This window comes from Physeter macrocephalus, chromosome 11 (assembly GCF_002837175.3).
Source record: "Physeter macrocephalus isolate SW-GA chromosome 11, ASM283717v5, whole genome shotgun sequence".
In the NCBI taxonomy this organism is placed as follows: domain Eukaryota; kingdom Metazoa; phylum Chordata; class Mammalia; order Artiodactyla; family Physeteridae; genus Physeter; species Physeter macrocephalus.
This window is the reverse complement of record NC_041224.1, coordinates 28,870,012-28,880,340: the sequence shown is the minus strand read 5'-3', so window position 1 is coordinate 28,880,340 and position 10,329 is coordinate 28,870,012. Positions and strand designations below refer to the sequence as shown.

Here is a 10,329-nt window from a genome sequence, read left to right as displayed (position 1 = left end):
GCTGACGTGTTGGTGTTGGCCCGGTTCTGACCTTGGTCTTCTCACTGCACACACTTCCCAGGTGAGCTTTCCTCAGGAACGGATGTGTCCCGACTCTGTTTCTAGCTCAGATTCCTCTCCTGAGTTCCGGATGAATATATATGACTGCCCACTGGGTATGTGTGCTTCCGGATACCCCAGGACCCCAAATTCAGAAGGTCAAGCTGAAGTCATCTCCCTTCCATTCCTTCCCGATCTTCTTTCCTTCTCATCCTTACTTCGTGAATGGCATCGTGTTCCACTCATTTTCCAAGCAGGAGTCTTTCTTAAAGTCTCCATTATTTCAAATGTGAATTCAGTTAGCAATTTTGCTAATCCCCATCCGCTTAAAAATCCCTAAATTAGGAAGCAGGTAAAGAATAGTTGGAAAACACCTAAGCATTGACCTGTATTATTCTCATTCAGGGCATGAAGCCGTGGTACGTGTGACTGTTTCTGAGTAAAAGTGAGGCATTTTCACGCCTGCATCTCAACTTTATCTCACCCCTCACCTTCCACTTTCCACCTTCAATCTCTTCACACTGTCATCAGAGTGTAGTTTCTGAAACTGAAATTTGATTCTATCATTCAATTGCTTAAAGGCTTCTGGCTTTCAGGAAATAATCCAAACTCCTTAACTGGTACTTCATAAGCTGGCCCGGTCTTGCTTACTTCTTTGGTCTCATCTTTGAGATTCAAATTCTCCTCCCCCGCCCTGGGAAGCATCTAGAGCTCTCATTCGGCTCTTTCTCTTGACTCTGTGCTTTCAGTACGACTCCCACCTGCAGCCCCAGCTTTGGCATAAAGTACTCCTACTCTTTCTTTAAAATTTCTCTCTGGAGTCATCGTCTCTGGGAAGTCTTCCCTGACTCTCTTGCCTGGAGTTTGGTGCTCCCGTCCGTCCCTCCTCTGTGTTCTCATGGCACTGTACATAAACACAAGCCAGAATTTTTGTTTTGACCAATGATCCAATGATAAGTATCTCTTTGCTTCTCAGGCTTCTCAATCCAATGGTCCAATCAATCCCTGCATCTTCAGTACCATCATGGCAGCACAAGACACGTAATAAGTGGTCAGTAAGGGTTTACTGAAGCAGTCCGTGGTGGCCGAGGCAGACTTCTGGTACAGGGAAATGACGTGGAGAAGAGATCTGAGAAAAATAACCAAATTCCCTCTTTTGCACTGATTAGAAATTTGAGAAGGGCTCTCTGCCTCTCTTCTGCAAAATCCTTTAAAAGCACTTTGACATCCAGTCCTGGGTTCTGCCTTGGCTAGAGGATAGTTAAAAGGAATGACTTGGTTTGTGAAGTCATCCTATATTATTCTGGGTGGACTGAAGGTCCAATTATTTCTGATTCTCTGGGAGTCCACTCCGGGCTGAATTCTCTTTCTCAACTTTGTCCTGATATAACCCTCTTCCTCCAGGATCAACCGAGGACTGTGATCAACCGAGGACTAGGGTTCAGGAATGCTCAGATCTATTCAACTGTCATTATGTGGGACGTCCGTCTAGGTTCAGATCTAGGGCTGTGTGTGTGTGTGTGTGTGTGTGTGTGTGTGTGTGTGTGTGTGTATAAAGAGAGAGCTGTAAACAGAGAGACATGGGGGTAGAGTTTGGGGAGACAGAGAGACAGCTTAATATGTCTTTTCATCTCCTTCTCTTTCTCTCACTCTCTCTATTTTCCACATATTGAGGGCTAAGTAAATGCCAGGCATTCTGCTCAATCCTTTATATGCATTCCACTATTGTATATACACTATTTAATCACATTGATCACATGTATTTAATCCTCACATTTTAAGGTTTAGAATACCAAAGTAGTTTGCTTGGTCACCCAGCTAGTAATTTGCAGAGCTGGATTGAAATACAGGTCCTTCTGATTCTAAACAAGCCTTCCTAATTTGTATGAGCTTTTACATTAAACTGCTTGTAAAAATCCCACTTGAAAATAATTACATTATGGATGCCATTTTCTTCCTCTTCTCCTCCTCCTCCTCCCCCCCTCCTTCTTCTTCTTTCCTTTTACCTGGAAATAGATAGTGAAACCCATGACCAGCAGGATGTGTTGTCACAGAATAAGTCTTGGGTTTCCTATCAGGAAGCTGAATGCAGCTGAGACCAACTCACTCTTGTCAATAAACTCTAGGAAAACACAGACCATGCATTAAAAAAAAATTTTTTTTTAAATTTTACTCTGAACCAAATCTGATTAACAAATATTGAGTCTCCACAGGACTTGTATGCTATCAATTCATAATTAAAATGATCCTGCCCGTCCCCTCTCTTCCCTTTTCTCCAAGCCCTCTTATTTTCTGATTCTTTTTATCTTGATGAGACTGTCGGATGGAAATCTGCTTTGGAGGGAAGGAACACTGGTCAAAATATATGGCCTTGGGTCCCCGTGCTTTGCTGTTCTAGGTGTGAGGTGTGGCAGGTACAGGAAGGGCTTGGGAGGGGCTGGAATGGGCGAAGAGGGCGGGGCTTGCACACAAAGGCATCCAGGGTGGGTCACTGGGCTGTGGCAGGCACTGCTTTGTCTGGGACTGTCCTGGAGGTGAATTCCAGTGTCCCTGAAGGAATGACAGAGCTGCAGAGCCATGCTGTCTCCTCAGGAAAATGTATGGCTTTTGTTCCACAGTCTTGGGGGCAGGGATCAACTTCCCTCTTCTGTGATTTTTGGGTCTTTGCTTAGAGATACATGATGTGATTAGCTAATGTACCCTCCAGTGGAAGAAAGGGGCCCTCTAAAGACATTCAGAATGACTGAGCTGTTTGCTAGAGGTAAGAGGAAGGTAAAAAACTGTGCCCTCATCCTTGCAAATTTGTTTGGGTTTCTTTTTTAATTTTGAGGGACTGGAATCTCTTACTATAAACATTTTGTTATGCAAATGAACCGTCACCCCCCCCCCACGCTTCTGCCTCTCCCAACCCCCTCCCGAATTCCTAAAGTAGCGAGCAGGTAAATGGTAATTAGAAAATGCCTAAAGGAATTGAGCTGTACTGCTCTTGTTCTGAGGGTTTCATCTTGGCATTTGTTAGAAACTTTGAGTTGAAAATGAAGCATTTTCATGCATGAGTTTGGGGGAAAGTCTCTTCTGGATTTTTTGGTTGCATATTTGGATCAACCCTTCTTCGCTGAGTGCTTCTTACCTGAGTCAGGGAGCATGCGAGCTGCTGGGAGGGAAACAAAAAGAATCACAGAGACCTCTGCCCTCAGGAGTTTTCAGACTCTGAAGAGCCAAGCTGTTTACCCCAGCAGACCGGGGGCCGCTCAAAGACAGCGTCTGTGTGTACATAGCTTTGCGTTCCCGGCACCTCACCATGCCTGGCTCCCGCTAAGCATTTCAACACAGAGTGACTGACTGAAGAAATGGCAAACATAGTAGGAGAACCGTGTATGCTCGGTGCCCAATAAGGGGTGCCTTCTAGACATGCTCCAGAAAAAGGAAGCAATCCCTGTGGGGTGATTGGACAGGCAAGGCTGTCCAGAGTACCTGACCTAGTTCTTGCAGGAAGAAAAGATTAAAAGGCATGTTCTCTGGGGCTGAGAAATGATGGGCAAACTGAGAATGGACCAGTCTGAGCTTGAGACCGTTTGTGCTGGGGAGAGGGGGATTAAAAAAGAAAAAAGGAAACTCCCTGAATTGTAAGTGCCATTTGGCTCAGCCAGATTGCAAGGACTATTTTTCTCTTTTTGTTGAAGGTCTGCAGTGGGATGAGATCAGTTACCACTGCCATCTTATTTGCTGTATGGAGCTGGTATGATTCTAGGTCTGGTCTGAAGGGCGCAGAGTACCTGCATGGTTTAATGGAGGTCACGACCGTTGCTAGAGAGACTAGAAGTCCCTGCTCCACTGAAGGTGAGAATGGCAATGTCTTTGCCTTGAGGGATGTTGTGCGCATTCCTTTGAAGTGTTTTATTAAAATATTTAAGCATATTTCCTTCTGTTTGGCTTCTTGTTAGTCTTTTTGCTGTTGTTATTGTTGAATGGTTGACTCAGTTGAAGGGTTCATTTGGTCAGCGTTTGCGATAGGATGTGGGTATTTTCCACATCTCTAAGTTGTGAAACCATCTTGGAGCAGTCTTCACCTCCCATGTAAAATGTGTGAATTTGCAACCTGGACAGAGATAATGGAAAGGGCAAACCCACTTCTCCCAGGTGCCCACTATAACCCTAGGACTGATAGTAGGAGCATCTCCAAAAAGCACTCCCAGCAAGTCTCAGCATCCTCCTCCATCTCCCTAGACACAGAAGCTATTCTAAGAGTACAATAAAATAGACAAATGCAGATGACAAACCAAAAATCAGGATCAAGGGAAAGTACCAAGGAGCTTTTAATTAATTGAGGATCCAGTATACCTCGTCTGCACAAGGGGAAAAAAAATTCATGTTTCTAATGGAGCAATATACAAATATACACAAATCAATGAGATGCAGATGAAGTGTGTAATTTCTGAAGGGACACGGAGCAAAGGAGATAAAATGTATGCTTAAGGGAAAAACATCCCAAACATAAAATGACTTGAGTGGATGCGTTTTTGTCAGTAGGTTTGGAGACCAAAAGGTTCTGACTCAGAGTGGAAAATGAATAATTTTTGTATGAGTGAGGATAAGTTACAGCCACATAACCAGATAGAGCCCTGAGCTATTGGGAGGACAGGAAGTAGGTTGTGTTCTTTGCTCTGCTTAACCCCCTGTGCAGAAACACAGAGGGATTTGCATGAAGCTTTTCTTTTCCATTTTGTTGGTTGCTTTCAGTCATGTTCGATGAATCAGTCATACCAACCTTTAAAAGTTAGGGAGAGAAAGATTTGAAGAGAGAATGGAGGTAGTTCTAAGCTCCACTGAAGCTCGCTGGATTAGAAGAGCTTCAATGATAACAGTATTTCTTATTTTGCTTCCTTGACATCTTCCAATGAGCTCAAAGCATTTTATAGACACTATCTCATTAATTCTTTCAACATCCTAGAGAGGAAGGTGGTGCCAGGGGTCATTTGTCATCACTTTATGGATTCGGAAATGGGACCAAGTCACTTCTCAGAAAGTGATTATGATTTGGGGCTGTTCAAGAAAGTCACCAAAGGTTTTTGAGTCCATTTCTAGAGTCTTCACGCTGAACCCTCTCTCATCTCCTCCAGTCTTTTTGATCAGATGTCTGAAACATCTGATGTCTGAAAGAAAGAGATACATTTTTGACAGATTATGAGCTTCTTAGGGTTTCAGCGCTGGGCTTCCTTTATCCTGGAATACTTGCATGGAAAAATCTCTAACCTCCAAAAAATGGTCTATTGCATCCTAAAACCCAATATTTATGAGCAAATCTTTTTGTGATTTTGTGCATCCAGGTTCCGTGTTTCCACTGAAGGCCCTTTCTTTCCAACACCTCCGCCTACTACCTCTTTGACTGTATCGTGAGCTCTGGGAGGTGGAGAAATGGTGGTGGTTTTACTTTTCTGTCTCCTAGTACCCAGTGCAGCATCCTTCCCAAGATAGGCTTCAGTGACTGTTAGCTAAACGTATGACTGGTTATGTGTGTAAACGTGGTGAAACACAGCAGCAAGAGACCTTCAGTTATTGTAATTTAACTTCAGCCTTTCTTACTCTGTCTCAGCAAAGCTTTGGGGATATAGGTCCAGAATGGGGCCTTTCCCTCTTGGTGCTACTGGTACAGCTGGGGTGCATTTTTGGAGGGCTATACTCAGAGTTAAAGTTTTTAACAAGTTGGATGTTTAGGCCTCTTTCAAGATGAGTTCAATTTCTCATTTGAACCGAGGCAACCTGGGCCCCACCAAATTGGTCCTGTCATGGATGTGAGTTCAGATAGAGAATTCCAGGTTTTTCTAGAAGCCCCAACTTCCCTCCCCCCAAGATCCACACCAGACTTTCTAGTTCAGTCTGTCAGCCAGCCTGCGTTCGCCAGGTATGGCCAGCTGACAGTTTGTCTGTGGGAAACTCTCACTCTGGAGGTAGCTTTTCTTGGTTTTCCTGACCATTAATGGCTAAGAAGTTTGGCCTTTCTCTGGTCTCACTGAGTCAGGGACTGCAGTGATGAGAGTCACATGGGCTTTTGACCACAAAATCAGCAGGCAGAAAATCCCTTTGAGAAAATTTGCTCATGCCACAAATGACTCCAGAGCCTCGAGCAGTTGGGCCTTTCCTGGCCGCCCAGAAGGGCAGCTGTGCTACGTCAAAGGGCCATAAAGGGTGTGTGGAGGTGGGAAGTAGAAGGGTGGGGAGAGGTTCTCGTCCTCAGGGAGTCCTTGGGGCTTTGGCCTTGGGTGGTTTCCTCTTTCCTTGTCTATCCCTGTCTTTTAAAGGACATCCTAACTAAATTTATTTTCTGGGCCATGGATCCTGAACTTTTCATGAACCATAAAATTCCCGATTTTTAAATTTCTGAATGCTCCTGGCATCCTGAAGAAACTTCCAAAGCTTTCGAGAAACCACAGGGATTTTTTAAAAAAATAAATTTATTTATTTTATGTTTGGCCGCATTGGGTCTTCATTGCTGCGCGTGGCCTTTCTCTAGTTGCGGGAGCGGGGGCTACTCTTTGTTGCAGTGCGCGGGCTTCTCATTGCGGTGTCTTCCCTTGTTGCGGAGCATGGGCTCTAGGCACGTGGGCTTCGGTAGTTGCAGCCCGCAGGCTCAGTAGTTGTGGCGCACAGGCTTAGTTGCTCCACGGCATGTGGGATCTTCCTGGACCAGGGCTTGAACCCGTGTCCCCTGCATTGGCAGATGGATTCTTAACCAACGTGCCACCAGGGAAGCCCAAACCCCAGGGATCTTAAAATGTGGAAGAAGACTTGCTCCCTCTTTTTATTTTTCCCCCCACTGGGCATGTGAGATTCAAATTCCTTCCCAGAGTCTGGAAACGTTGGTTGGTTTCAGCTTGTCCCTCCAGGAAACTCAATTAAATTGTACCAGGCCATTTCTTTTTTTCCCCCCCATTTTTCACCTGTTTCATTTGTGGGCTTGTAGTGGAAGGACTGGCCCTATAGGAATATGGATCCTATAAAAAACTTGTGCTTCATTTGCAGTTAAACACTTTTTAAAGAAAATGTCATTCTTTTTTATCTGTGATGTAGCCTTCTCCCCATCTAGTGTAATTTTCAAATTTTTAGTTTCGCTTTGGAATCTACCTTTTGATCTGCGTTGGTTTCCCTTGGCTACCTGTGGTTTGTACTAGTTTTGTGGCTGGGATGTTACTCCGGTCACCTTGGCAATGTGAAATATTTGCAAAAAATAAAACAAGCCTCTTGTTTTTCTTTGCACCTTGTTGGAAAAGGATGAATTTAGTATATACCTGTCAAAACCCGAAACCTGTTCTTTTTCCCATCCTGTCAATGAGGAATGGTCTGTCCTGTCTAGGTTTCCACTCCTTCAAAACACTCAGAATAATAGCAATGACCTATCTGATCACTTTATTCTAATCTAAACCAAATCATGCCCCTCTCCCCCGACTTCTCTCCTTTTCTCTTTCCCTTTCCTCCCCCAAAGCAGTTATTCTCAACCTAGCTCAGCAAGAATCGGCAGGGGCAGGGGTTATCTTCCTCATTTGATTCATGAGGACAGATATACAATAGAGAGTTAAGAGTATAAATTCTGGAGTCAGAATGACTTGAATTCTGGTTCTGCGACTTGCCAGCTGTGTGATTGTAGACTTGTTGTTTGACTTCTCTGAGCCTGTTTCTTCTTCTGTAAAATGGTGATTTAATGGGACCTATGACCTAGGGTCCCTGGAAAGGTTAAACGAGATGCAATGTGAAGAGCTTAGCACAATGTCTGGTACAGAGTGAGAACTCAGATGTGGTCACCAATGTTGTTATTGTTATTAATCTGAAGAGCATTATTCCCATGAGATAGTCTCTGAAAAAGAAAGCTGCGGTCAGCTAAGGTGGGAAAATGGTGGATGTTGGTCCACCTCTTAATGCACATGATAATGACATTCACATAATAAAGGCTCTGAGAAGAATGGTTAAGAAACCTATTTATTTTATTTGATCCAGTATTTACCCAAATTACTTGTCTATCGAAACCGTCTCTTTATTAGCGTTCCTTGCAGCACACTTGGGAAAAATGCTCAACCAGTGGGATTTTTAACCACCTCCCCCAATAATTACCGAAGTTTGTACTAATCTTCTGCAGAGTTGATTACATAGGTGTGTAATAGATAAATCCCACAATTTACACCAAAACTTTTGTCACCTTGAGAAACACAAGGGACCATGCATTGAAGACCATCTGGTACTGTGATGAGTTTTAACTTTTTTTCCTCTTCCTCCTTGTAAAATTATCAGTTTATTATAGACCAAATATGCCTAAAGTGAATATCTAATTCTTACTCAATTTTTGCACATCGATCTGACCTATTACCAAGTCAAGTACTATGGAAATTCAAATTAAACTGTAGAAACAAGGTGCCCTTCACGGAAGAGGCAGAGGTCTTTTTTATTTTTATTTATTTTTTTGTTTGGCACCATACTGTTTTATTTCAACCTTCAAACAATATAAAGAGGTAACAACTTCTGATGCTGAACCATGCAAATAACAATAAAGGAACAAAAAAATATTAACGACGAAAAGACAATCATTTAAATGTGTTTCACAGCAGTGCTTTGGCAGTACTGGCAAGTACTTCTAGCCAATGGCTTCCAATAAGAGGGGTCTGAACGAACCCCCTGTTCTCAGCAAAAGAGACCCCACATTTTCTCCCTGGTGGTTTACACATTCTGAGTCACACACACCACACCCCTACTCTCACCGGACTTCTGTAATTCACATCTTACAACACGTAACTACACATTGTGCGTCTGTACACAACAAAAACTAAAAATAAAACAGGGAGGTAGAAAAGTAAACAAACGTCAGTGTTTCCAGTAAGGCATCAGGGAATCACTGCTGGCTGGGCCCTTCATTTCACCAGTTTAAGGAAAAGTTTGATTTACATTTCTCAGGAAACCCAGTATTCAGAAGCTTAATCAGCAGGCTCAAGTTAAAAGTTTAAAAGACAGTCTTCCTTTTTTATGGTAAATGTTTCATATAAAACATGAAATCAAGTTCTACTTTATAAAAAAACAACTGAGTATTTTTAATAGTAAAATATATATGTTTATATTTCTCTTTTTAAAAAGACATTTAATAACAATACTTCAGAAGACTGGATATAACCCTCAACCCCCCACCCTGCCAAGCTGTCCACCTGGCACAGATACATTAAGGCAAAGGCTCCTGGAGAGGCATGTCCACCTCGGCGCTGGGCTGGGGATGCAACAGGAGTACGCTCCGCTCCTGCAGGGTCAGTTTAGAAAGGCTTCTCCCTCATGTTCACCGAGCCATCCTGCAACCCGAAGTAGACTCCCTCCACCATGCTGATGAATAGGCCCGTGTCCACCACGCCTGGGATCGTTTTGATAGTTGTGTTCACTTCACTCCATTGCTGGACCCGGTCAAACTTCCAGTCCAGGATAAAATTCCCATTATCCATCACCATAGGATGTGCCTTGTTGACAGCCATTCGAAGTTCAATCACACCCCCAAACTTCTGGGTCACAGCTCGGCTCACAGGCCATCGGGATGACCTTGATGGGGGTCCCCTTGTGCCACTGATCCCCGAGGTTCATTGAATCTTTCCTGGAATTGGCAATCACGAGGAAGCGACTGGCATTGCCAGCCACAATTTTCTCCCGGGTCAGGCAGCCTCCACCACCCTTGATGAGATTGAGATCAGCATCTACTTCATCAGCACCGTCGATGGCGAGGTCAGTCTCTGGTTGTCAGTCCAGGTCACCGAGAGTTCAGCCATACTGCAGGATGAGCTGACGGGCCTGGAGGAAAGTGGGAATACAGACGAGATTCAGATTCTCTTGTTTCACCCTTTCAGCTACTCGCTGCACAGCGTGGACAATTGCAGAACCACTCCCAATCCCCAGCACTTGGTTATTTCTCAAGTGGTTCTCCACGGCCGCGCAGCCTGCCAGCTTCCTGGCCTTCTCGGCCTCGGACATCGTGGAGGGGGCCAGGCAGATGCTGCTAGATTCCCCGCCACCGGTACTTGTGCTGCCAGCACCAAACTGCCAGGCAGAGGTCTTTAGATCGCCAATGAGGCTAACTAAATATGTGGCTCTCTTTATTAACCCTGTGCACTGATCAGGTGAAAATGTTACCAAGGGTTATAGTTATTATAATAAAGGAGTCACTGTTTCTTGTGCGTCAAGGGTTCTGATGTGACTAATGTGTATACATGCAGAAGCACAGCGGTGCCTTCCTGCTGTTTAATAGTTTCTAAAATCCAGTTCCTTGGAGGCAAT

The 10,329-nt window shown here is 44.1% G+C and overlaps 1 pseudogene; it reads right to left on the bottom strand.

Moving 5' to 3' along the window:
* Positions 1-9,323: 9,323 nt before the first annotated feature.
* Positions 9,324-10,041, bottom strand: LOC102974749 (ribose-5-phosphate isomerase-like; annotated as a pseudogene).
* Positions 10,042-10,329: the final 288 nt, after the last annotated feature.